This window comes from Mesoplodon densirostris, chromosome 1, assembly GCF_025265405.1.
Source record: "Mesoplodon densirostris isolate mMesDen1 chromosome 1, mMesDen1 primary haplotype, whole genome shotgun sequence".
Classification (NCBI taxonomy): Eukaryota; Metazoa; Chordata; class Mammalia; order Artiodactyla; family Ziphiidae; genus Mesoplodon; species Mesoplodon densirostris.
The window spans coordinates 226354539-226379097 of NC_082661.1; positions in this window are offsets into that span (position 1 = coordinate 226354539).

A 24559-nucleotide genomic window follows, 5' to 3' on the forward strand; every position below is an offset into this window, starting at 1 on the left:
AGGCGCCGATCACATTTACTGGCACAGAAAATGATAAAGGTATTTACAGATGAAAAGACAAAACTGCAGTCAAAGGACATCTTATGCATATATATATGTTAGTTCTTTTTATGAGCTTTGAAGGGACTCGAAATCATGATATAACCATTTTATTTCTATCTTGCAACTTATTCTTTTATATTAACTTTTCTTGGGTGATTTCATCAGGGGAATAAGTCAGTATCCAAAACTGCCAACTCAAGCAATGAATGACCAGAACTTTACCAATCACATTATTCTTCTAATAGGTAACCCACTTCCTGAAAAGCAATGTGACAAAGAAATTAACTGAGAATTATAACTACCTTAAAAGTTGAAGATGGCTGTGACTTTGCGAGAAAGCCAACTGTCATTACAATGAATCTACCTCTTTAAAAAGTCTTATTTAAAGAAATATTCATTTGAAACACTCTGGTTTAGGTTAGAAGATAATCTTCACAATGTATTACTAGAAAACAAAACTTGAGTTAAAATTGTCAAATATAGAAAGAACGACCTAAAGACAAACCTGTGTGACAAACCTGTGTGTCTTTGTAAATATATAGTCTCAGGTTTTAAGAGAGGAAAGCAATCTTCCAAAATGTACAAATCATTTTGAAAAGTTATTCAGAAGACTTTTCTCCCTGTAAGGACTGGTTATCAGCATCTTTGTAGTTGCATAACGCAGAAGCTGTTCCTTTATTCCTGTGCATCTGACTTGGATCTTTGAGTATAAAGAAAAAATGTCTATTCCATAAAAACCATTCAACCTATGTAAGGAGCTAGAACTGAGGTTTAATACCACTGAGAAAACCTCTGGTTGTTTACTTGACTTATCAAGAAGTCAACAACCCAGCATTCAGAGAGAGAAAATAATATCTGATAGAGGCCTCAATCATGCAAAATAACAATAACCAAATACCTGAGAACAAGGAGATACTGTTAGCATCTGCCACTTGATTAAAAGGAGGTTTAATCAGGAAACAAAATGGTTTAAAGTAATGCAAACTAAAATTCAGAACAGGTTTTAATTGTGTTTAGCTAAATGTATCTATATCTATAATCTGCTTTATTGGACAGACACACTGAAGCCAACTAAGATTGCATTTTGTTACTCAGGTTATAAGATAATTTTGCTTTTTTTAGTGATTTTATTTACAAGCTATCTTTTGTCTGAGATTTACTGCACAGGAATAGGAATTGCTTTCACCAGAAAACTGAATGTGTAACTGTTCAGGCAGCCCATGGAATCAATTCTCTGAAGAATGTTGTTACCCATAACCCCTCAGGGGTCGTAATTGCTGAAAGATGCCACTTACCAATTCAATAATCCTCCAAGTATTCTTCCCTTTAACCAATAAAAAAAGACCAAACCTATGGGCTGTTAAGAAATTATTTAAATCCTATTATACCCAGAAAGAGTAATACCCCGTACCTTTACTTCTTTCCCCCTACTCCAACCCTGCAATCTAACAAGAACCCCATCCACTAATGTGAGTCAAAAGGCCAAGTTCCCTACCAGTCCCCAGGTTTCTCCCAGCGTGCCTCTCTGCAGCCTTAGAAAATATTATTTCTTTGAGAAGCAGACTGGATTCTGGAAATTAGAAAAATAAATTCAGCAGCTCCCTTTCCCTCCACATCAAGCTCTAAGGTTTTTGCCAATTCTGAGTCAAACCAATAGCTAGCAAACTCAGAAGCTAGGGACGTCATGCATTGGAAAATATGCATGAGGGTTTGCAAGATTCTGAGAATTTCACTGAAGCCCAAGAGCAGGACCTAATAAACTGTGGTTTTGGAGGCAAACTTGGTGCTTAAAACTATATGTACTCCTGAGAAGGTTGACTTCAATAAACTTTGGTGTCTCCTACATTTTGCGGTGGAGAAACTACATCAGGCAGATTGAGTCTCCCTGACCTTGAGGCTGGAAGATTACAGAGAGACTTGAGAACTGAATAGGTTTTCAAGGAGCAATAATAATTGTAAATTCTTGCAGTTGTAAATTCTTTCTCTACTTCTTTGATATATAAATCTTCTCCCAGCCTCTAGCCAATTTTACAACCCCAAAATGTCTTCTTCAAGGATCCAGGAGTCTTCCCTTTAAAATGTAGGCATCAAGAAAGATAGTGCCCAGAAGAAATAGCCCATCTGAATTCAAATCCATATCTATTAAAGACATTGAATCATAATTAAAACTTTCTAAAACAGAAAGCAAAAAAAAAAAAAAAAGGTGCAGTAGTGAATTCTACCAAACATTTAAGGGAGAAATTATACTAATTTCCTACAATCTCTTTTAAAGAAAAGAAGCAGAGGGAATACTTCTTCACTCTTTCTATGAGGCCAGCATCACTCTAATACCAAAAATAGACAAAGACATTACAAAAAAAGAAAACTAGACCAATCTTTCTCATGAAAATAGATGCAAAAATCCTCAACAAACTATTAGGAAATTGAATTCATATCCCAGATATGCAAGGCTGGTTCAACACTCAAAAATCAATTAATGTGGGCTTCCCTGGTGGTGCAGTGGTTGAGAGTCCGTCTGCTGATGCAGGGGACACGGGTTCATGCCCTGGTCCAGGAAGATCCCACATGCCGTGGAGCAGCTGGGCCTGTGAGCCATGGCCGCTTAGCCTGCACATCCAGAGCCTGTGCTCCACAACGGGAGAGGCCACAACAGTGAGAGGCCCGTGTACCGCAAAAAAATAAAAATAAAAAATAAAAAATCAATTAATGTAATCTATCACAGCAACAGACTAAAGAAGAAAAATTACATCATCATATTAATTGCTGCAGAAAAACCATTTGACATAATTCAACTTTCATTCATGAGAAAAACACTCAGAAAATTAGAATAGAGGGAAGCTCTCTCAACTTGATAAAGAACATGTACAAAAAGCCTACAGCTAACACCATACTTAATGGTAAGAAACGTGAAACTTTCCCACTAAGATCAGGTGCATAGCAAGGATGTCCCCTCTCACCACTCCATTCCAACATTGTACTGAGAGTCCTTGCCAATACAATAAGACAAAAAAAAAAAAAAAAAAAAAAAAGAAAGAAAAGAAAAGAAAAGAAAAGGTATGTAGACAGAAAAAAAAAAGACATAAACAGTCTTTGTTTATAGATAACATGGTCATCTATGTAGAAAATCTGAAAGAACTGACCAAAAAACTCCTGGAACAAATAAGCGATTATAGCAAGGTTGCAGGATATGAGGTTACTATACAAAAGCCAAATGCTTTCCTGTATACCAACAATGTACAAGTGGAATTTGAAACTAAAACCATAATACTATTTATATTAACACGCACAAAAATAAAATACTAAGGTAAAAATCTAATAAAGTATGTGCAAGATCTATATGAGGAAAACTATAAAACTCTGATGAACAAACTCAAAGAAGTACTAAATAAAGGGAGAGATATTCCATCTTCATGAATAGAAGACTCAATATTGTCAAGATGTCAGTTCTTCCCAACTTGATACATAGATTCAATGCAATCCTAAGAAAAATCTCAGTAAGTTATTTTATGGATACTAACAAACTGATTACAATCATTATATGAAGAGGCAAAAGACCCAGAATAGCAAACACAATATTGAAGGAGAAGAATGAAGTTTGAAGACTGACACTATCCAACTTCAATACTTATTGTAATAGTATAGTAACCAAGACAGTGTAGTATTGGAAAAATAACAGAAAAATAAATTAATGGAACAGATTAGAGAGCTCAGAAATAGACCCTCATAAACAGAGTTGACTGATCTTTGACAAAAGAGCAAAGGCAATACAACGAGCAAAACTAGACTCTTCAAAAAACAGTGCTGGAAAAACTGGACATCCTTAAGCAAAAAATATTAGTCTAAACACAGACCTTTCTCTCTTCACAAAAATTAATTCAAAATGTGTGATAAACCTAAATGTAAAACTGAAAACTATAAAACTCCTAAAAGATAACACAGGGGGAAATCTAGATGACCCTGGGTGTGGCAATGACTTTTTATATACAAAAAACACATGATACATGAAACAAATAATTGATAAACTGGACTTCCTCAAAATTTAAAACTTCTGCTCTGTGAAAGATAATATCAAGAATTAGAAGACAAGCCACGAGGAGAACATATTTGCAAAACTCATATCTGATAAAGGACTGTTACCCAAAATATATAAAGAACTCTTAAAATGCAATAATAAAAGTCAACTTAATTAAAAATGGGCAAAAGATCTGAACAGACATCTCACCAAAGAAGATCTACAGATGGCAAATAATCCTATGAAAAGATTCACCACATTTTATGTCACTGGGGAAATGCAAAGTAAAACAGCAATAAGATACAACTACACACCTATTAGAATGGTCAAAATATGGAATACTGACAACACCAAATGCTGGCAAGAATGTGGAGCAACAGGAAATCCCTCACACATTGCCAGCAGGAATGCAAAATGGTACACCACTTTGGAAAACAGTTTGGCATTTTCTTAACAAAACTAAACATACTCTTACTACATGATCCAGATACTCCTTGGCTTTACCCAAAGGAACTGAGAATGTAAGTCCACACAAAAACCTGTACACAAACATTTATAGCAGCTTTATTCATAATTGCCAAAACTTGGAAGCAACCAACATGTCCTTAAGTAGGTGAAAGGATAAACTGTGGTACATCCACACAATGGAATATTATTCAATGCTAAATAAAAGGAGTTATCAAGCCACGAAAAGACATGAATGAATTTTAAATACATGTTACTAAGTGAAAGAACTCAATCTAGAAATGCCTATATACTGCAGGATTCTAACCATACCACACTCCCTAAAAGGCAAAACAATGGAGACAATCAAAACATTAGTGGTCATCACTGGAGGGGGAGGGAGCAAGAGATGAATAGGTGGAGCTCAGAAGATGTTTAGGGCACTGAAACTATCCTATATAATACTATCAGGATGAACAGGTATCATAATACACCTGTGCAAACCCATAAAATGTACAGTATCAAGAGTGTACTCTAAGGTAAACTATGGATCTGGGGACATTGTAATGTGTCAATGTCGATTCATCCTTGGTAACAAATGTACCATTACGGTGAGCGATGTTGACAATGGGGGAGGCCATGTGTGTGAGGAGGTAGAGAATACATGGGAAATCTCTGTACCTTCTTCTCAATTATATTATGAACCTAAAACTGTTCTAAAAAATAAAGTCATAAAAGAAAATACAGTGCATTCTTTTTGAAGGCTGAATAATATTCCATTGTCTATATATGCCACATCTTCTTTATCCCATTTATCCATGGATGGACATTTACGTGGCTTCCACATCTTGGCTATTGTGAAATGTGCTGCAGCGAACGTGAGTGTGAAAATATCTCTTAAAAAAAGATTCTTAAAAAAGAAGGAAATCATAAGTGACAACATAGATGAAACTTAAGACCATGATGGTAAGTGAAATAAGCCAGTCATTGAAGGACAAATACCACATGATTCCATGTGTATGAGGTCTCTTAAGCAGTCAAACTCATAGAAGCAGTAAGTAGAATCATGGTTGCCAGAGGCTGGAGGGAGGAAAAAAATGGGGAGTTACTATTCAGTGGGTATTAAGCTTCAGTTATGCAAAGTAAAAATGTCTAGAAATCTGTTGTACAATATTGTAGTTACTGTACTGTACACTTAAAATTCTGCTAAGAGGGTAGGTTTCATGATCTTATGTTATGTTTTTAGAGGTTTTTTTTTTCCCACAATGAAATATATATAGTGCTCCTATCTCCCAGTATCTGTAAGGGTTAACTTAGATAAGCACCAATTAATAAACACAAATGGCCTAATCACATTCACCAACCTGCCTGCTAAATTCAAATAGCTCATCTGAGTAGTGATAACTGTTGGCTCGTATGTCGCAGACCCAAAGATGAAGAAACTGCAATGTCTTTCACCTTCTGTAGAACATCCCAATAATAAAACCTAAGCCACAATGCTATAATGAAGGAAACTTACATGCCACTTTAGGAAATAGAAAGCCAGAGACAAGAGGAAAATTAGAGTAATCAGAAAACCTGTTCAGAAAACTTCTGGAAAAGACAAATGGATATTTGAAAAAAATTTAGTTCAGCTCAGGCATGTCTGTACATGCACATGTGCATACACACACACACACACACACACACAGTTAATAAACTTGATTTCCAAACTAAAAAGTCATTAAACAAAATAAAAGAGTGGATTATCAACACCAGGAGCCAAAACTGTAGCTTGGAAGATCAAGAGCTGCATTACAAAATTCGGAGCAAAAAAAAAAAACCAAAAAAAACAAAATTGAGATGGAAAATATGAGGGAAAAGATAAGATATAAGAGATTTGGAGGATAGATACAACCTAATATTCAAATAATAGAAATTCCAGAAAAAGAATAGATGAAGGCAAAGTGATAACTGACCTATAGAAGAGAATTTTTCTGAGGTGAAGAATAATTTAAATGGACATTTCAAATGATTCATCAAGTTCCAAACTTAATTGCTAAGAAGGATTGCTTGACCTATGAATTAAAATTTCAGAAATCTGAAAACAAATAAAATAATGTATGAGTTTAAAAATCACAATGGGAACAAGTTACCTAAGGGAAAAGAAAACCAGACCAGTATGAGATTTCTCACAGGAACCCCTGGTAGCTATTAGACTGTGGAATAAAATTTAGAACTAATTGAAAGGCAAGCCTGGACACACTAGAATCCTTTCACCAGCCATGATATCTATCACCCATCAGGGTGAAAAAACAGTATTTGAAGACAGACAATAATACAGAGAGTATCGCCCGTATACTATATGTGAAGAAAATACTTAGAAAAATACTCTAACCAAACAACCAGGTCAGAATTCGAGATGAGGGAAGGTTAAGTCAAGCAAAGAGTAGAGAGTGGGCTGAAATAGTTATGTCTTATGCACCTGATTATGGGTGCTGGGAAAGTGAAGGTCATTGTTAACGATAATGGAGGGTAGTTTGAAACAATATATAAAAAATTAGCCTTTGGCTTTTATCTTCTCCAGCAATAACAAACTTGAAAATAAAATGGAAAAGTATACCATTTACAATACATATAAACATTACAAAATACTAAGCGAATTAATAGAAATGGCATAAGACATATGATATATGAAGAAAAACATACAATTATATTAAAAGTTATTAGCAAGATCTGAACCAAATAGGAAGGTCCTTGGATGGGAAGACATAATATCATAAAAATGACAATTTTCCCCTAAATTAGCACATACATTTAATGGAATTACAAATAGAATCTCAACAGGAATTTAAGTAGAATTGAATAAAATAATTTGGGAATTATGGGAGGAATAGGTATCCAAAAACAGCTAATGAAATCATGTAATAGAAGAACAGCGAGCAGGACCTTAAGCACTTATGATAAAGCCAATGTATTATTACCATATTCAGTATGTACTGGTATAGAAATAAACTAGATCAATGGAATGAAAGAGAGTCTAGAAATGGATCTTGCTATATATAATTAGTAGAGAAAGAACAGATTATTAAATAAATGTTGGCACAATTAGCTATCTAAAAAGTGTAACAATTTATCTCTATTTTGTATCATTGCAAAAAACAAATTCCTGATTAATTATAAACTTAATTGTAAAAAAGTTAGGTGACAGCATATATGGTCAAGGGACAAAAAAACTAGACAAAATTGGAATCCCGCAATTATGTATATCTGATTATATGAAACCTTTTCTGAGGCAAGCATGTCAATAGAAAAATGCCAAGCAAATGGTAGGCCAAAGGATTAATTATCTATTAATTAATATCTACAAATGTATTAAAAAGTATTAAAATTAATAGAAAAAAACAGCTGAATATAAATAAGGGCAAAGGACAGTGAAAAGGCAGTTCACAAAGGAAAAATGTTTAAATCTACCAATAGTCGGGGAAACATAAATAAAACACAATGAAATATCACTTTACACCTAATAGACTTCCAAAGATTAGAAAAAATAGCGCTAACACCAAATAATGGCAAGGATGTGGGAGAAAAATGCCCTCTACTCTATTTCTGGGAGTGCAAAGTGCTACAGCCTTTTTGGAAAGTGATATAGCAACATCTATTAGAATTATAAATGCATTTACTTATCCCACTCCTGGGAATGTGCTCCACGGAATAAAAGCCCCAACTCATTAACACTTATGTATGGGATGATTATTGCTCTTCTGTTCATTTTGACCCAAAATAAACACAGAAACAAAAACAAAGCCTTGTTATGTGAATGCCCATATATAGGGAAATGGTTGAATGGATGATGACATATCACACAATGGAATATTATTCAGCTATTAAAGAGAGTGAATTAGAGGTTTACCACTTGACCTGGAAGCATTTCCACTGAAAGGTAGTAGAACATGCCACCCCATAATATGCCACTTTGCGTACAGATTAGTTTGAGCTGAAGGCCAAGAGAAGCTCTCTGCCTTCCCCTTATCTACCTGAAGGCAGAACATGTACTCCTCTTGTGAAGATGACCCCTCTCTACTTCTCACACCAGGAATGGAATAATAATTTTATCACTGGAGACAAGATGGCATTGAGAAAGCGTCTACACAAAGAAACCTTACTAACTGGCCTTATTTACCACTAGTTTCCCCTAATATTTGTCTTCCCTCAATTTGCCACCCCTAGAAGTTTGAAGTCCTTTTCCTTTGTCTTCTCCCTTTTCTACAAAATTAATGTTCTTTGATAGGATGCCATCTAAGTCCAAATTCTAACAAACCCTTTGAGTTACTCATCACTAAGTTTTCTCCCACGTGAAGTGTACAGAACGTGTTAATAAACTGTTTTTCTGTTGTTGTGTTTTTGTTTGTTTGTTTCATTTCTTTTACATCTTTATTGGAGTATAATTGCTTTACAATGGTGTGTTAGTTTTTGCTTTATAACAAAGTGAATCAGCTATGCATATACATATATCCCCATATCTCCTCCCTTTTGAGTCTCCCTCCCACGCTCCCTATCCCACCCCTCTAGGTAGTCACAAAGCACCAAGCTGATCTCCCTGTGCTATGCGGCTGCTTCCCACTAGCTATCTGTTTTACATTTGGTAGTGTATATATGTCCATGCCACTCTCTCACTTTGTCCCAGCTTCCCCTTCCCCCTCCCCGTGTCCTCAAGTCTATTCTCTACATCTGCGTCTTTATTCCTGTCCTGCCCCTAGGTTCTTCAGAACCATTTTTGTTTTGTTTTGTTTTGTTTTTCTGTTGTTAATATGTTGTTTTGTCAGTCTAATTTAGAGAAGCCCAGACAATGAACCTAAGATGGGTTCCCATACTGTATTGTTGAATCTCTCCCCTACACCATACTGTACTGTTGAATCAGAAAAGGAAGGGACAGGAAAATGTGCAAAACATAATTATTTGCAATATAAGTGATTACAAATATACATATAAATGATTACAGATCATATAAACATATTTATATGTTTATATATAAACATATAAATTATTATATCATTATAGTATATGAAACAGAAACTTGGAAGGATAAATATTAGGACACCACCAAGAATTACCATGCTTTTGGAAGCAGTTAGTATGGTGATTTGTGTTGAAGATGGAGAACAGCAAAAAAATCAGGCCAAAAAAAAAGAATAGAATAAAAGAGTATTAAAAATTGAAAACTATTTAAATATGCAAAATTACATATGTGAATAGAATTTTTAAAAATTAAAAAACGATGATCACTCTGTTGTCTTTAGAGCTCTTTCCACAGTGACTAGGAAAGGTTTTGTGGGTATGTCTAGGAAACGGCAGGGAGGCAGCAAGTCCACAGGCTTTGGTGTTGGACTGCAGAGTTCATGTCCCAGCCCCATCATTTACTGGAGGTGAGACTTCCATTGCATTGCACTGTTCACTTTTCCCAACTCAAAATTTCCTCATCCATGGAATAACATTGTGAAAACAAAATGCAACAATGTAATTAAACTGCTTAGCACAGTGCCTGATACATATAAAGTGGTCAATAAATATTGGCTATTAATACTAACATTCTTATAGCTACTGCAAATCGGCCAGTTGTAGGTCCTTGTTAGAGAGAAGGAGGAGAGGTGGACAGCAAGATGGATTTGAGGTTCAAGCATGAGTGACTTGGAGTCATGGTGCTGTATTTTAAATTCTCCTTCCTAAGTTTTGATTGGGTAGCAAAGAAAGTTGAAACCTTTTAATATGATCTTCAAGATCCTCAAAATCAGTCTTTCACCCAAGTGCAATAATTCTCTTGTGCCCAGACATTTTATTTGTTTCCCAAACAATTCTTGCAATACCTACTCAGAGTTGCTATTAGGATCAAATAGGGAAGACGTTGACAAAAAAAAAAAATTTTTTTTTGATATCCTACTGCCTGCCAGGCACTGTGCTGCATGCAGTAATACTGAAAAGTGTGTTCTATCTCCACCATTTTGCAGATAAAGGAACTAATATTCCCGTAGTTTAAAATGAATGTCAAAGTTTGTTTTGATGTTAGATGCATCTAGTTCCAAATCCCAGGCTTGTCTAATGCAGCTTGTTGCCATCAATGTATACATGTTCTATCAACAGTAAATATTCTATGAATTTAAAAGTAGCAGGATATTTAATGGGAGGTTTCAGTTGTCTTAGAGTCTTGGCTGAGGTTCTAAAATTGAGGACAGCAGGTGATAAATGTTCACACATTCTAAACAGAGGTGCCAGACACTCCTACCCAGACATGCTGAGATAAATGTAAACATGGCCCTACCTTCTTTGTCACCTGTCACCAGGCTGTGTAAAGTTAATTAGGTAATGGTGCTTTTAAGGAACTTGTTAGCAGAGGACAGGGTTGGGATTTTCACTTCCCCACTTTCAGACTATATTCAAGAAGCATCCCATTACAGAAAGAGCTGGCGACTGGGCATCTGAAATACAGGGTACTGTGCCGGATTATAAGAGCCCCAGACAGGAGAGAACTTGTTCCTTTACTTCTATTTCCTACTCCCATCCCAATCCTGGAGGACCTACAGACTGAAGAGCTTTGGGGAAAAAAATAGTATAAGAACAAAATGGAGGAAGAGAGAAAAAAATAGATAATTCGTCCATCCCTCCTTCCCCACTGTTGGTCTGGGGAATTTTTTATTTATTTATTTTTATTTTTTTTTTTTTGCAGTATGCGGGCCTCTCACTGTTGTGGCCTCCCCCGTTGCGGAGCACAGGCTCCGGACGCGCAGGCTCCGGACGCGCAGGCTCCGGACGCGCAGGCTCAGCGGCCATGGCTCACGGGCCCAGCCGCTCCGCGGCACATGGGATCCTCCCAGACCGGGGCACGAACCCGTATCCCCTGCATCGGCAGGCGGACTCTCAACCACTTGCGCCACCAGGGAGGCCCTGGGGAATTTTTGTGTCAGGACTGAGCTGGAAAGATAGAGCGATGCCTTAAATTGGATTAGAGGTGAAAGTTATGATATGTGATTGTTCTATATTTTTAATATCAGAGAATGATAGTTCTAATAGCCAATGATTGTTCTAATATCAGTTCTGGAAAGATCTGAAATCTTCCTGAGGTATTCCCTAGTGGCAGAGAAGGGAGATCCAACAAAGTCTGTTGGAGGGCAGTGGTGGGAGAAGGAATAAGACCATTTATCCCTTATTGACTAGTGACATAAGAAACCACTGCTTCTCCCCTCTGCTTCGGCTGACATTGTTCATATACGTTGTTCTCTTGAAATTCTGGCCAGCATTCTAATCTCACCTTCCATGATCCTGCTTCATAATGTCTTTCATAATGTCTCCGGATAAATTAATCTTTTTTTTCTATGTTCCCCATAGCCTTACACCCAATCAATTATACATTTGTAGCCACGAGTATAGTCAGACTCCTCTGAAACAGTGAGCTCCTTCAGGATGGGTATGGAGTTTTGTCTTCTTCTTCCAAGTCCTTAGCACAGTACCTTCCTGATGCTAAATGCTCAGTGCTAGCTGATTAAGTTGCTGTGGAATGAACTGCTCAGTGAAATCAGTCACGGAAACCCAGACCACGCTGTATCTGCTCTGCCCCAGTACCTCTCGAGGATAAATCCAGAAATCATGCCCCAGGTAGCAGAACACTGTGTCTGCTTTCCTGTGAACTTCCCAGGTTAAGAGTCAAGATAACTCTGACACAGCTGAACATTCATGAAAATAGAGACCCAGAAGCCACTGGTGAATGAAGCAAACAACTGTGAGACGCCTACTATTTGTCAGGTCTTAGGAATGAAAGGTAAAGAAGATAGCACCCGCCCTGTTCTTTTCATCTATGTTTAGAGCTATTTAAAATAGATCTCAGTTTGGAAAATGTATGATCATCATTTGCTGAGAGCACTGGCAGCTTAAATTCGGAGCTGATGGAGCTCTGGCTGTGAGTTATCAGTTCTATAAGATGAAGATACGGAAACTGAAGTAGGAATAGGCTGAGGGCAATGAAGCAGGCCTTGGCACCAACACCAGACCCTTCCACAGACATCCTTTATTGGGAGTGTGTGATGGGTGCACAAATCCCAACCCAACCACTGACAATAATGTCACACCCTAGATGCACACTAAGTATACAAGCTTATCATAACTCTGACCAAGAAGGCCTTAACGTTGTCCTCAGCTTGACTAAACTTCAGATGGTTTCTTTCTGATGATAGGCCCCTGACCTCTTTTTCCTTAGAGTATTTACTTTAGAAAACGTGTAATGTAAATTCTTTCTCTACCTCTTTGATGTGTAAATCTTCTCCCAGCTTCTTGACAGTTTTACAACCCAGGAATGTCTTTTTCAAGGATCTGGGGATCATCCTTTTGAAATGCAATTGAGAAAGCACCCCTATCACACAGTCTCTGTGGGAAGGTAGGAGCCTAACTTCCATAAGCATCCATTAGTACACCCAGATGGCCTCATCAATTGCACATGGACCACCTGCCCCCTAATGTCCTCCAGTACTTTTCCACAAGCTCACCCCAGTGCTGAAAAGCTCTCCAGCCTTTTGTTTCAATGGAGTTGAGTTCAATTTCTCTTCACTGTTGCCTTAGTCTTTATTAAATTCTTTCTTGCCTGTTTAATTTCACCCAGTACAAGTGTTCTTTGACAACCACTGTAAAGCACTTCAGCCATAACACAGTGATGGTCATAGTTGTGATTAGTAAAATATTTAATAAAATTTCTTCACCCTATCAACCAGTAGTTTTTAACCCAGAGCAATCTTGCCAAACAGGGGCCATTTGGTAAAGCCTAGAGACATCTTTGGTTGTCACAATTTAGGAGGAGGGGAAGAGGGAGGTTTGCTTTTGGCATCTAAATGGGTAGAGGTCAGGGATGCTGCTAATTTTACAATGTACAAGGCAGTCCCTCAAAACAAAGACTAATTTGGTGCAAATGTTAATAGTGCATGGTTGAGAAATGCTGCTATAAATAATTAAGACCCTAAGGGCACTCCTTCCTAAGTCTCAGCATGGTCAACGAGATTAGGTTGTGCCACAAAGCCTCCACCAGAATCAGTTTATAGTTCCTAAAAACAATAAAAGCAGGCAACTGAAAAATAACTATGAATATAGTCATCCCTCACTATTCAGGGGATTGGCTCCAGGCACCCTGACAGATACCAAAATCTGTGGGTGCTCAAGTCCCTTACATAAAGCGGCAGAGTACAGTTGGCCCTACAAGATGCAGAACCCACAGATGGGGACGGCCAACTGCAGCTCTGGAAAAGGATCTCACTGAGAAATACTTTGAGACCAAGCTAACTCTTCAGACCCCATTATTTTTTATGAGAGTTTAAGATCCAGATAATCCAATTTGTGCGCTCATGGAATCACTTTGGACTCATAATCACATCAAGGTATTTCCTAGTAAGAATCTAATCAGATGTTTAATTAGTCTATATAGGCTAATGAACTGCCACTCTGCCGTTATCCCCTTTAGAGGTCCATCTCAATCAGTTTGGGTACACAATAATAACCATGATTAATCCAATATAGATTGCCACACCTATAACTAGCTCACTGACAAAGGAATGGCTCTTCATTAGCCCATGGCCCCCTTAGAAGTATTACTAAGTTTGCAAATGTTCTCTTAGTAGTTGGCAGGTTAACTTAAATAGGTTACCTGATTTCTATTTCACTTACTCAAAAAGCAGTTACTGTAGCAATAATAAAGAACAAACACACACTTAATTCACACATTGATCTCATTTTATTTGGCAAGCACACAATAAAAAAATTAAACACCTTCCCTCCTCCGCTTTTGCCCACAGCTAGAAAACCTGTATAAGGACAAACTAACTTAAAGTGATTCTATGTACTTTAGATGTAAATGAGTTGGGTTTATTTTGTAATGTAAGACTGTAGTGAATTCTCACCAACTCCACATTGAGTAACAGACCTTCGATATTATGCCTTATTTTTATTTATCCCACGTTTAGAGCTTCTATTATTTACATGTGTCTTGTGCTTTCTTGGCAATATGTTAAAAGATTATCTGAGTTTCCTCAAGAGCTACATCTTAAATTTTAAAATGCATTAGTCTATGAGCAGTGAAAGCATGAAATCCCTTAAATCTCCACTCAATAATTCACTACTAAATCAATATCTAAAGAATGTTTTTAAGCCATCAAACTAAAGGAAACTTAAAATTGAAAACAATGGATATCTTCCCCCCCCCAGATTTTCTAAACTAATTATTCCTTCAGATAGACTTGTCAGTTCCAAATGGAACATGACTTGGGTTTCTGAGATCCTGGGAAATAAGAGAGATCTTATTTCATTTTCTATTCCTACATAAAGCAGAGCTGTATTAAAATTTTCAAATTTCTTCCATCTTTATGAGCTCCAGAGGGTACACTTTGGTTAGTTCAATATGCTATTCCTACTTTAACTCATAAGTTCATTTTTCAATTTTATCCTAAAATTTGAGTCAAAGAATAAAATCTTCAAAGTACTAGTTCTCTCTAATGTACTTCTAAAAAGGGGAACATTAAGGGTAACCTCAATGAGGTACAGATCAGGACAAAATGCTAAGAAGAACTTAAAAAAAAAAAGAATTATTAAGGGCGGGAATCCATAGAATCACCCTATACAATAACCCTAACATGAAAGCAAATGATCTGTGTGACAGTCCATCTAAAAGGGAAAACTTTTTATCATCTAGAATATTCCATAGACATTGTTTGGAAGGAGCTTTTCTGTGGACCACTTAGTACCAGCTATAGATTCTGAGCTAACAAAAGTCAGTTTGTTAGTTTGTTTGGAAAACAATACCATAGTCTATGTAGATAAGGTGGTTAACAGTTTAATCAGTGGATCTCAACCTTGGTTGCATATTAAAAACACCTTTGAAGCTTTTAAATACTTGAATGCCCATTCTGCCCCCAGATCAATTAAATCAGAATGTATAGGCTGACAACCAGGCAACAGTATTTTTTTTAATGCTTCCTCAGGTGATATTAATATGCAGCTCAAGTTGAGAACAAATGCTTTTAAAAAATGGAAAGTTTATAACAATTACCACTATAGGAATAGTGGAATAAAATAAAAATAAAATAAAATAAAATAAAATAAAATAAATAAATAAATAAATAAAATAAAATAGTGGAATAAAAGGAATATTTGGATATATTTTCATAACTGGAAATAGAATTGGTCAGAGTAAAATAATTACCTTTCCATCCCCTACCTATAATATTTAGACTGAGGTTTGAAGCCACTACTGAAATAGATTTTTAAATTTTTGTACTTTTTTTTTTTTTTTTTTTTTTTTTTTTTTGCTGTACGCGGGCCTCTCACTGCTGTGGCCTCTCCCGTTGCGGAGCACAGGCTCCGGACACACAGGCTCCGCGGCCATGGCTCGCGGGCCCAGCCGCTCCGCGGCATGCGGGATCCTCCGGGATCGGGGCACGAACCCGCGTCCCCCGCATCGGCAGGCGGACTCTCAACCACTGCGCCACCAGGGAGGCCCTGTACTTTTTTTAATAATACTCTAGCAAAACATTGAGATCATTTCCATATGTGTACATTCAAGTTGATGCAACTTGATATAACATAGCCATTTATAAGACCTTAACCTATTCAACTGACTCCAGGTGAAATAGAAGATTCAGTCACTGGTTAGGCAACATTTTCCTCAAAAACAGAACAGTAATATGAACTTCGGCATAAGAATATCATAATATAACAGAAGAAATAACACTTGGTTCCATATATTTAACATTATTTTTTAAATACCATAACTAGTATATTAACTTACTAAAAAAACAGTTGAGGACCTTTTAGGTACCTGGCACCACACTAAGCCCTGGGGATACAAGGTGTCTAAAAAGATACATCTCCTGCCCCCATTGACATACAGTCCAGCTGGCTGGCTTGTAAGTCAGGCCAAAGATTGTGATGCCATCTGTACACCCACTGTGAACTCAAGATACTATTAAACTTCAGTAATATATCAAGTCACAAATGACTTGCCGTTTGTCCATATAACACATTTTCAGATCATCTTGGTTGACATTCTATGCCTTTCTCTATACCCCACCTTCTAAAAGATCAAGAAAAGACTGATAATATGAACATTACTAGTCGAGCTTGCACAGGTTTATGCAAAAACAAAAAAATGGTAAATGATTCTCATATCTCCACTTCCCCCAAATTTTCTGTTCCATTCTTGCTTTCTTAATATCTCATCACCATCATAATCCTCATCACCATCATAATCATCATCACCATCATTGTTATTGTCACAACTCTCTAGGCAGAGTCTCTAATATGTAACGAAAATATGTCTGAAAGTAAAACTATGGCATTGGAAACAATAATTGGAAAATTATTGTTGATCTACTTAGATTTTTTCAGTCCTTTATTATTCTATATTTCCTTATAAAATTTTTGTGCTCATTATACTGTTACATAAATACAAGAAAATTACTCATAATCCGCCACTATAGCAAACATATGTAATATTTGACATCTTTACAAACTTTTCTCTATCAAGCTTTTACAAAGTCACACTGAATTTAAAATTATGTATGCAGCTCTTTAATTTTATTCATATTTTAAGAATTTTAAATTCTCATTAATAACTCTATAAACCTGATTTGAAATGGTATATGGCTGAAATTCTTAATATTACAGAGTACTTCAAGAACTTCAGAATATTAATTTAATGAGCAAATATTTATACACTGCCTTCTATGTACCAGGTACTGGTCTACATTCTGAAGATACAGAAGGGGCCAAAGACAAGATTCTTGCTCTGTGGAGTTTATATTTTAGCTGGGAGAAGAAGACAAGGAAAAATAAAAGATAATTTTATTCAAAAATGAAAGATAATTTTAGGCAGTAATTTTTATTTTAATAGTCATGGGATTGTGACTCTGGAGATGAGGCTGGTTAGCAAGGGGAGGTGCATGGGAAAATATCCATCTCCAAGTAGACAATGTTTGATCTGAGATTTGAACGATAAGCAGGAATCAGCCAAGTGAAACTCTCAAGCATATGAAAATGTAAGAGGAGTGGAATAATGCTACCTTCCTGGAAATTCTTCATTGCCTGGAATAGATCTTCATGAAGGTACAGGCAAAGAATGAGCAAGCCTGGAAAATGTCCCTTCTTTCCCAGCTCTCATATGGTTTCTCCTAAGCAATATCTCAATCTTCTTTATCCTTTCCCCAGAAGTCACTTAGAGGCCAATTCCTTGGTCACATAGCTCACCAATCGCAAGAGAATAGACGTGACCAAATTCTTCCCTAAACTTCTAACCAAAGATGTAGTTAGAATTTATAATAATCGGATTAAAATGTGTGCTGTCCTTTCTTTTTACCATAAATTTACCATGATTCTTGGTATTTCAAAGTTATGTTGCTGTTAGTGTCATTCTTGTCAATTTTGGAGCTGAACTGTGTCAAGCTTGTACAAATGATTTAGTATGGCAGTTAAGAGCATGGGCTACAGGCAGATTCTAAGACATGACCTAAACTACTTAAGCCAGCCACAGTTTCCTTATCACAATCATAATAATGTGAGTTTTAAAAGAAATGGTATAGGGACTTCCCTGGTGGCGCAGTGGATAAGACTCTGTGCTCCCAATACAGGGGGCCCAGTTTCGATCCCTGGTCAGGGAACTAGGTCCCACATGTATGCTACAACTAAGAGTTCGCATGCCACAACTAAGGAGCTGTGGAACTGCAACTAAGGAGCCCGAGAGCCACAACGAAGGAGCCCGTCTGCCACAACTAAGACCTGGTGCAACCAAATAAATAAATAAATAAATAAATATTTTTTTAATTAAAAAAATAAATAAAAGAAATGGTACAGAGAACTCAGAGGCCGACACGCAAGCCTTTAATAAATAGGTAGGGTAGGCAGAGAGAGACAGAAACAGCAAAAATGTGCGTGCACACACACACACACACACACACCTTGAGATTATTTTAAATGTTGTATGGATAAAGATCTTACTACATGGTAGTAAAAACAAGATTTAGTTATGCCATATTACTCTTTGGCATCTTGAAACTTTATAGCTTAGGAGACTGCATGCATGTGGTCTGCTGACTAAGAAAGGCTATCTACCCATTTTCACTTGGATGAATTATATAAGGTGGGATTGGGGGAACTGGAAATCCCAAACTCCACTAACTCTTGGTCATAGATGTTACGGTAAGTTTCAGACACAATCACGATGGGGCATAAAAAGCGAGATGCGAAGGGTCCTCTTGATGCTCGTCAGTGGTTCCTTCTGTTCTCAAAGCCCTCCTTAAGTGGCTCCCTCCACACTATCAGGGAAGACTGTCTTGAGGTCCACCACTCTGCATTTGGAATAGAACCCCAAAATGCAGTGGGATGACTGAGCCCTGTACCCAAGGAAGGAAGGGAATCCAGAAAGAGACTAATAAAGTAGCTTTCACACTGTCCTCCACTATTGATGTTATCTCAGAGTGGGGGAAAGAGGGTTGCCCAGAAAGCTCCATTTTCATGTGCTCGAGATTGCATGATGTTCAAAGGGTTCCACGGCTAAAACAAAGCTAGAAAACCATGGAGTCAGTAAATGTGAAGGCCCTTTGTAAACTGTAGTGTGATTTACAAATGCTAGTTTTTAATATTATCACTGCTGTTTCTTGTTCCCTGAGAAAATTTAAATGCTTGTTTTATTGGGAAATTGCTTAATTCGATAATAAATCTCAAGAAAAGGCACGGTTCCAAGTCAAATATTCATTTTCATCTCTAGCATGCTGTGCAGTAAGCACATTGAAAATGCGTTTTAAAGGAATTCCTAATGGGATTCATTTATTGGGGGAAGCAGGAACAGTTGGCTGGACTTTCCCATCACAAATTTAATTCACAAGGGGTCAACCCAGTCATTCATTGCCTGCAGTAAAGAAATTCACCACAGTTCCTGGTTCTCACAAGGATATTAAGGGAAATGTTCCCTGCCTCCTTTGGTTGGAAGTGGGGTTCCTAAGGCTCTACATTCAATTACTGCAACCTGCATGTTTAATCCCAGGTTACAGCCAAACACCAAGGAATATTGAAAAATAATAACAACAGGAATCCAGCTTAACTCAATGCACATTAATTGTCCTAAAAAATAGCAACACAACTACACAATACTACATGGGATTCAAGTAAATAATAGTAGCAAAGACATATCATACTTACTATGTGCTGGTCAAAGTGTACTGCATACATTAGTTATCCCTCACAACAACCTGATGGGCTCAGAACCATGACTAGCTCTTTGACAGAGGAAGTCCAGAAAGTTATTGTTGGAGCTAGGATTCAAACCCAGGCAATCAGGCTCTAGAGAAGACCACACGATGTTTTGGTGGTTTAGTTTCAGTGCAGTCAGGAATAAGAGTATATATTTTGTTCTGATTTCTGCCAAGTACAGGCATGCCCTTGTGCTTGGTATCTTCCTTTGGTGCCTCTGGTTCCACCCCCAACACCTTTCTATCTTGCTCTATGCTCAAGAGTCTGGCCTGTACGAACAGGATCAATGGGTTTCCAGTCAGGTCTGGCACTAGCTAGAGATTAGGGGTCAAAGGGAGAGCAAGGTCAGGGTATTTATTTTCCTGGGTCCCTCACTCAGGTTACTACTGGTCTGCTGTATCCCTCTGTTGACACCACAGTTCCTGTCAAATGACTTACTTCACTCTGGATTCCCTACTTCTCCTTTCCTCTGCCCCTAAAGGCCTACTGCTACAATTGCCATAGCGCGGAACCATATTTCTTTATTTTCCCTAAACCCTGACCATATCTTTGTAAATGGTCCTTTATTAAACTCTCCTCACATCACCATTCCAGAAATCTGAGCAGAGAATTCCATTCTCCAGCTAGTTTACATATGACTGGACCCCCCAAAATGCAGCATAGCCCTCACTATCCCCACCTTCCACCCTCTGCACAACAGGCCCAGGACATAAATTCTACAGCTGTCCAAAAAAATCTTCATTCCTCCTACTACAAGCCTATATGAAAATTATTTTTCAATTTTCTTGGTTTTTGTAAGAGGCCAGAAACTGAGGTTTACAAATAGAACAGCATTTTTTTTAAGATTTTCAAGTTTATTGGTATTTTGAAAGTTTATAGTTTTATTTCTATTGTGTCTACATTTATTTTGCCTTGTCATTTGTATTTTGTACAGGAGTTAAAATGAAAGAACTAGAATTACAAGATTAAACATGGATAAATCTCAAAAATCTAATACGGAAATGAACAAAACTAATTCAAGAAAAAATACAATGGTATAAATAGATTTATATAAAAAATTTAAACATGCAAAGCAATGCTATATACTGCAGAACCGCATTTTTATTCTAACAATAGTCACTGGGTCTATCAAATCATCCTGAGTGTCAGGCAGCAGACAGTAACAGACTATTCATGTTGAGTGTTGGTCTCTTTGAGTTGAATGATCTGACTGACCCTATGATTCAGGTGTCATAAATCAGACACTTAGCCTAATTAAATACAAAAATATCTGATCTATGCAGCTGATAACACTGGACAGTTGGCTTCCTGGAACCAGGTAGTAATATACCAGGAAATGTGATCCCATGGTGCAGAAAGATACCAGGTGCATCCTTGTTTTTCTTTCAATCTAATTAGCCATTCATCAGAAATAATGCATGTTTATAAAAATGTCTTGGCCTCAAAGACAGTGAGCATCTGAATGGAACTTAACATCTCTTCTTCAAAACATCTCAAGTTGATCTTGTCATTTAATTTAACAGTTCACCCTGTGGTGACAGTAGAGGTTGTTTCCATTGAAAAGGATGTAAGAACAACACCCTGGGCCATAATTCAAAAAAAAATATGGTTCCCCACCCACTCCTCTCTCCTAATCCACCTTCATAGGGCTGATAACTCTTCACTGTTCTGCCCTCGTTTCCATGTTGAAAGTCGAGCTTTATAGCTAGTCTTGATTAGAAGGATGCACTTCTTTTTACCATTTTTTGATGTTTGCAAAGTTATATGTTTGTAGAGGTAAAGCACTCACTGTCTTTAGTTCATCATCAGAAGGTGTCACAACAGTCTTAAAATCTATAAGCATGTACAATTACCAGTGGAATATATATAACAAATTGACATCTCTGAATTACAGTGTCATAGAAAAATGGCTAGAGATGGACGCATAATACACTGACAGATTTCAGCAATAAGCATTTGGGGACTCTCTCAGGGTACTTCTGGCCTGGCAGGAAGCCATGATCATTACCCAAAGTTAAAAGACAGGAATTGTAGATCTTACTTCTCTAATTATAACTCTGCCACCTTCTTAATGTGCCAGAGTTCCTACACTATAAAATGAAAATTATCTGTATGACCTGACTGGCAGAGTCACTGGCATTAACAAAAGTGTTACGTATAAACAGTAATATCAAAAAACTTTGTGCTACTTTGCCTTGAAGAAATCAGTCAGAAATTATTTTAAGTGATTAAGAGCCTCACTGTCCTGAAACAAAGTCAAGGTATAGTGTTTCTTTCAAATTACAGATGCTCTTTCTTTTCCTCCCTACCTGTAGTAGCTAGACAGCCTCTAAGGTGATCTCCTCCAATGCTCATCACCTTCTGGTATTCACACACTCACAGAGTTCTCTCCCACACTGATCAGGGCTGACCTGTGTATTCAATAAGATATTCTGAAATGATAGTGTGTGATTTTCAAGGTTAGTTCATAAATCTATTCGTATCACTCACTCTAGGAGAAATCATTTGCAATGTGAAGAGGACACTTGAGAAGCTTAATGGAATAGACCACATGATGAGGAACTAAGACGCCCTACCAAGAGCCAGCACCAACTGCCATTCATGTGATTAAGCCATCTTAGAAGAAGATCTTTACACACCACTCAAGCTTTCAAATGAATGTAACTCCAACTGACATCTTGACTGTAACCTCATGAGATCCCAAGCCAGAATCATTCAGCTAAGCTGCTCCTAAATTCTAGATCCATAGGAACTGTGTGAGATAATAAATGTTTGCTGGTATAAGCCACAAAGATTTTGGGGGGGGGGGTGGAAGGGTAATCTACTATATAGAAATATATAACTAAAATACTATTTACTCTGATTTTCTATTCTATACAAGGTTTACCTTGACTATATATATATTCTTTCTCCCAACCCTGACATACATACACCCATTTTTTCATGCAAGCCCTTTATTCAAGAGTATGGCAAAATGTCTCGGAGAAACAGGAGGGTATGGACACTTTGATAATGACACAATGTTAAAGAATTAATGCTCCAAGATATGCATGTCCATATTTATACCTGTACAAATAATGACGGTCTATGTGAAAAAAATGCCCTCATCCAAGAAATTGTTTACAAAAATAAATACCACATGTTTGATCTTCATAATGTATATAACCCTATTTATAACATGGTTGATTATTTCACTGTTTTATAGCAGCATAAGTGGAATACTGGTGATATCATTTTAACACCCAGACAGTTATAAGTAGTGAGTTAATGTCCTGTCACTAACTCCTGTTAACTGCAGGAACTGAGTCATATTATCTAAGCTGATAGTGAAACAAATGAGTTACACAGTTAAGAGGAACATCCTGCTAAAATACTGTGAAGGTCTAGCAGTGCATGTAAACTAAGTATGAGTTTCTTCAGCTGCAGAGAAATTTCAAACAATTATTAACTGTACCTTTGCTATGAGTCATGATTACATTATACAAAGAGTGCTAAAGAACTAATATTACCAGAAGCACACAAAGCAGATAATACATCACTCTTCCCCACTTGCCTTCATATAAAATCAGTTTATCATTAACATTTTGGATCAATATTAAAATGTAATAAAATTAGAGAAGATACACATTTACTGTTTATATCACTATATTTCCAAGACTGAAATAACAAAAAAGATGAAAAATCCATCTCTAAAAACTTTTGGGTACCTGTAGAATTTTTTAGTAAAACCACTTAAAAACTGTTCTCGGTGTTAGATTCCAATATAGTATTAGACCTGAAAACACAGATTACTTTGGTAGTATTGATATGAATTTCTCTTAAGAAAATCAGAATTCTAAATCAAACTAAATAATATTAATACTGAATTGGACTTCAAAGGAGGTTTTACTGTACACAAATTTAGTTTCTGCAAAGGGCAGACATTTTCTTTTATACCAGTCCATAAAATATCTTTTAAAGCTGTAAGAATTATACCAAAATGAAAAATTCTAAAAGAATGAGATTCAATGTTTTATCTTCAAACAATAGCAGCAGAATTTTGCCAAATAGAAAATGGTAAAAAGGGTAATGGTTATGGAATAAGAATTACAAAATGCTTTTCTGAAACACTCCAGTGAGTTTTAACTCCTTAGATCTTTGTACTAGATCTTATGTATCTACAGGCAAACCTCATTTTACTGTGCTTTATTGCATTTTTTACAAATTGCATGCTTGGGGCAACCCTGCATCGAGCAAGTCCGTCAGCACCATTTTTACAACAGCATTTGTTCATTTCATGTCTCTGTGTCACATTTTGGTAATTCTCGCAATATTTCAAACTTTTTCATTATGATTATAACTGTTATGGTGCTCTGTGATCAGTGATCTTTGATGTTACTATTATAATTGTTTTGGGGCACTACAAACCACACCCAATAAGGCAGTGAATTTAATCAGTAAGTGTGTATCTTCTGACTATTCTACTGACCAGCCATTCCCCCAGTTGGGTAGATGAAACAGTCAGAAATACACATTTATCTCTCTCTCTCTTTCTTGAGGCCTCCCTATTCCTTCAGACACAAAAATATTGAAATTAGGCCAATTAATAATCTTACAATGGCCTTTAAGTGTTCAAGTGAAAGAGTCACACACCTTTCACTTTGAATCATAAGCTAGAAATGATTAAGCTTAGTGGGAAAGGCATACTGAAAGCCAAGATAGGCTGAAAGGTAAGCCTCTTGCACCAAATTATAATTTACCAAGTTATAAATGCAAAGGAAAAGTTCTTGAAGGAAATTAAAAGTGCTACTCTGGTGAACACACAGTGATAAGAAA